Raw genomic sequence first — 5,082 nt, forward strand, 5'->3', positions numbered from 1 at the left:
CCTCTCAGTTTACTGCCCTCTTCTTCAAGTCACCTTTGCTGCCATGGACTACCTACAGTGTCTTTTTTTCATTCACGGGTCGGTGGCTCGGTTTGAGGCACCACATTTGTTGCCCCCATCCCTAATTGTCCCTTGAGAAGGTGGTGAGTTGGACGCCATCTTGAACCCGCCTCAGTCCAGTGTGGTGTAAGTACATCCACAGTGCTGTTAGGGAGGGTTTTGACCCCGGCCACAGTGAAGGAACGGCCGATATATTTCCGAGTCGGGATGGCGAGCGGCTCGGAGTGTGGGGGGTGGGGACTTGCAGGCGGTGGTGTTCCCCCGTGCGTCTGCTGCTGCCCTCGTCCTTCTGGACGGTAGAGGTGGCGGGTTTGGGAGGTGCTGTCGAAGGAGCCTCGGCGAGTGGCTGCGGTGCGTCTTGTTGTCGACGGTGCACAGGGCTGCCGCTGTGCGTTGCTGGTGGAGGGAGTGAATGTTTGTGGATGGGGTGTCGATCAAGCGGGGCTGCTTAGTGAAATGAAAATGGCTTATTGCCACAAGTAGGCTTCAAATGAAGTGGCTGTGAAAAGCCCCTAGTCGCCACATTCCGGCGCCTGTTCGGGGAGGCTGGTGCGGGAATTGAACTGTGCTGCTGGCCTGCCTTGGTCTGCTTTCAAAGCCAGCTCTTTAGCCCTGTGCTAAACAGCCCCTGGATGGTGTTGAGCTTCTTGAGTTGTTGGGAGCTGCACTTATCCAGGCGAGTGGAGAGTATTCCCTCACACTCCTGACTTGTGCCTCGTAGACGGTGGACCAGGGTTTGAGGAGTCAGGAGGTGAGTTACTTACAATGTGCGCTGCAGTAGCACACCAGGGCTTCCTCGACAGAATCTTGCAAACGGGTGACCGCCTCCCGAGAAGGGTCCTTTGTGGTCAAACCACCAACCCTCCGTTATCCTGCAGTCTCCAGCGTGGCAGATGCCAGCCTTCAGCCAACCTGATTGGCTCCACGTGATATCAGGAGAAGGCTGAAGGCAATTGGATGCTGCAAAGCCTATGGGGCCCTGTCAACATCCAGTCAGTCATGTTGACGACTTGCTCTCGGGAACGAGGCGTGCCCCTGGCCAAGCTCTTCCAGTACAGAAATAACACTGGCATCTACCCAACAGTGTGGAAAATTGACCAGGCTTCCCCTGTCCACTAAAAGCTGCACAAATCCTCTCAAAACAATTAGCAAAATAAAATGATGGAATGTGCCGACCGTGATATCAATCGGCATTTCACAGAATCAAAGCAGAGTTCCAGCACAGAAGGAGTCCATTCGGCCTGTAATGTCAGTGCTAGTCCTCTCAAGGGGGTGTCATTGTCGATCGTTGTAACAACCGATCTGCTTCACTGATGTCCCTTACGAAAGGAAGTCTACCGTCCTTACCTGGTCTGGCCTACTTGTGACTTCAGATCCATAAGACATAGGAGCAGAATTTGGCCCATCGAGTCTGCTCCGCCATTCAATTATGGCTGATATGGTTCTCATCCCCATTCTCCTGCCTTCTCCCCACAGCCCCTGATCCCCATATTAATCAAGAAACTATCTATATCTCTGCTTAAAGATTTGGCCTCCACAGCCTTCTGCGGCAAAGAGTTCCACAGATTCACCACCCTCTGGCTGAAGAAATTCCTCCTCATCTCTGTTTTAAAGGATCGTCCCTTTAGTCTGAGATGGTGTCCTCTGCTTCCAGTTTTTCCTACAAGTGGAAACATCCTCTCCACGTCCACTCTATCCAGGCCTCGCAGTATCCTGTAAGTTTCAATAAGACCCGACCCCCCCCCCCCCCATCCTTCTAAACTCCAACGAGTACGGACCCAGAGTCCTCAACCGTTCCTCATACGACAAGCTCTTCATTCCAGGGATCATTCTTGTGAACCTCGTCTGGACCCTTTCAAAGGCCCCAGCACATCCTTCCTTAGATACGGGGCCCAAAACTGCTCACAGAATACTCCAAATGGGGTCTGACCACCTTTTTAAAAAAAAATCAAATGTTTTAATTCTCCTTTTTCACATTTTCTCCCAAATTTATACCCAACAATAATCAGTAGCAATTGTAATTTCAATGCCCATATCAATAACAACGATCCCCTCTTCCCACCAAACCCCCAAACATTAGCCCGCATGTTAACATAAACATAAAATGGAATCAGGAATCACCCATAGTCACCATTAACACATACAATCCTTTCTCCCCCCCCCCCAACCCTCCCAGCCCCCAACCTCCTTAATGAATGTTCGATGTGATCCAATTCTGGAAAATGCATAATGAATAACGTCCATGAGTTGCAGAACCCCTCCATCCTTCCCCTCAGTTCAAATTTGACCTTTTCAAGCGTCACGAATTCCAGCAGGTCCCCGTCCCCCACACGCCGGGGAATATTGGGGGTTGGCAACAAATGTCCTTTTATATAGAAGGGGGCCATTCAATCCATCAAGCCTGTGCTAGCTGTTTGATGGAGCTATCCAATTGATTGCATTCCCCTGTCCTCTCCTAAGCGGGTATTTACCTTTCCGTGTTTATCCAATTTCCTCTTTCGAAAGTGACTATTGAATCTGCTTCCTTCGGGGAAGTGCATTCCGGATCTGATCAACCTCCGTAAACGCATATTTCTTCAGATCGCCGCGTGGACTGGCGGCTGTACGAGAAGAGGGCTCGTTATCGCCACCGCAAAGGAAAGCTACGGTTGGGCCGTAAATATATTGACCTTAGGGCAGCACGGTGGCCTAGTGGTTAGCACAACCGCCTCACGGCGCTGAGGTCCCAGGTTCGATCCCGGCTCTGGGTCACTGTCCGTGTGGAGTTTGCACATTCTCCCCGTGTCTGCGTGGGTTTCTCCCCCACAACCCAAAAATGTGCAGAGTAGGTGGATTGGACACGCTAAATTGCCCCTTAATTGGAAAAAATAATTGGGTAATCTAAATTAAAAAAAAATATATATATTGACCTTGTGACTTCCGCGTCTCAAGATCGAGTGGAAGAAAGATCAATGGGTGTGCAATCTCGAAACTGCTGACAAGGTGCAGAGTGCTCAGCAGAAAACAAATGTTTGTTCCGGGAGAGTGGAGATTTGGGATTTGCGCTGTTGACACAACTCTGTTGCATCGGACCAGCACAGTCCGTTCCTGAGAACTTGCAAAGTGGTTTCGAACAATTAACAAATTTGAAAAATAAGCCACCATGAGTAACAGAGCAAAGTGTCCATTCAATAGTAAGAAAAGGAGAACGAATGATCTGATAATAGGAATTGTAGGAAGAGCTTAACGTTAGGAGTAGACAAATTTGCTTCTTGGGGGTGGGTTTGTGGAATTGAAGGAGCTGGGAGCGAAGTATGGGCTGGAGAAGGGGGAAATATTTAGATACTTGCAGGTTTGTGACTTTGCCCGAAAGGAGATACAGAGCTTCCCAGTAGAGCTGGCTTCCACATTGCTGGAGGAGGTGCTGACGACAGGGGGGCTGGAGAAGGGGGTAGTACCGGCGGTTTACGGGGCTGTTTTGGATGAGGTGAAGGCGCCGCTGGAAGGGATCAAGGCAAAGTGGGAGGACGAGTTGGGAGACGGTATGGAGGAGGGGTTCTGGTGTGAGGTGATCCGGAGGGTGAACGCCTCCACCTCGTGTGCGAGGTTGGGGCTGATACAGCTGAAGGTGGTGTATAGAGCGCACCTTACAAGGGAGAGGATGAGCTGGCTCTTTGAGGGGGTAGAAGGGGGGGCCTGCAAACCATTTTCATATATCTTGTCCTGTCCAAAGCTGGAGGATTACTGGAAGGAGGTTTTGAGGGTAATCTCTAAAGTGGCGCACGTGAACCTGGACCCGGGCCCTCGGGAGGCCATATTCGGGGTGTCGGACCAGCCGGGGTTGGAAACGGGCGCAGATGTTGTAGCCTTCGCCTCGTTGATCGCCCGAAGGCGGATCCTGTTAGGGTGGAGATCAACCTCTCCACCCTGTGCCCTGGCGTGGCGGGCGGGCGGGGGGGGGACCTGCTGGGATTCTTGACGCTTGAGAAGGTCAAATTTGAACTGAGGGGAAGGATGGAGGGGTTCTACAATTCCTGGGCGTTATTCATTATGCACTTTCGAGAATTGGATCACATCGAACATTAGGTGGGTGGGAGGGTGAGGGGGGGGGGGGGGGGGGGGAGAGGGACTGTATGTGTTAATGGCGACTATGGGTGGCACGGCTTCAGGGTAGCGCTCACATCTGTAAATCCAGAGGAGTCCCCGTCCGAAATTAGAGACTTCACCACAAAATGCGGGGGCAATACTGAGGTAATGCTGCAAAGCCAGAGGATGGTGTCTTTGGGGCGACATGTTAATCTGAGGCTCCATCAGCTCTCTGAGGTGGGTATAAAAGATCCTGCCGTACTGTTTTTGAAGATGCTCGTTTCCCCGTGTCTTGGGACATCCTGAAGCTGTTAAAGGCGCCTTAGCGCTGTAGGAATCCGAGTCTTTTTCTCCGTGTGGCGGGAGGGGGTGGCACAGTGGTATTGGCCACTGGACTAGTAAACCAGGGATCTGGGCTCCCAGCTTCAAATCCTGCCACTGCAGATGGCAAAATTTGAATTCACAGTCTGGATCACTGACGTCCTTTAGGGAAGGAAATCTGCCGGCCTTACCCGGTCTGGCCTTCGTGTGACTCCAGACCCCACAGCAAGGTGGTCGACTCTTATCTGCCCCCCTCAAGAGAATTGGGGATGGGCAATAAATGTGGGACCAGCCTGCGATGCCCACGGGCAAATAATCGTGGGAACCTGTCCCATGCGAAGGACGACTGGAAACGCTCACAGGAAGAGGGGGGCGAGTGCAATAGCGAAGTGAAAGGATTGAGTCACCCCCCCCCCCCTCCTTTGGCTCAACGAGTGGAAAACGGAAACCACATGCAGCTGGACCCGAGATTGCAGCAACGTCCTTCCTCATTCCTGGAGCAGGTGAGAGATCAGCATTGCGTCGTTTTCAGCTCCCCGACCCCTTCTCCTCGTCCTCTGCGCCTGTCGAAAGATAGGCCTCAGCACTTTCTGCTTTTCAGAAGTGACTCAAAGGGCTGAAGCCATCTCTCACTTT

This window comes from Scyliorhinus canicula, chromosome 31 (assembly GCF_902713615.1).
Source record: "Scyliorhinus canicula chromosome 31, sScyCan1.1, whole genome shotgun sequence".
NCBI lineage: Eukaryota > Metazoa > Chordata > Chondrichthyes > Carcharhiniformes > Scyliorhinidae > Scyliorhinus > Scyliorhinus canicula.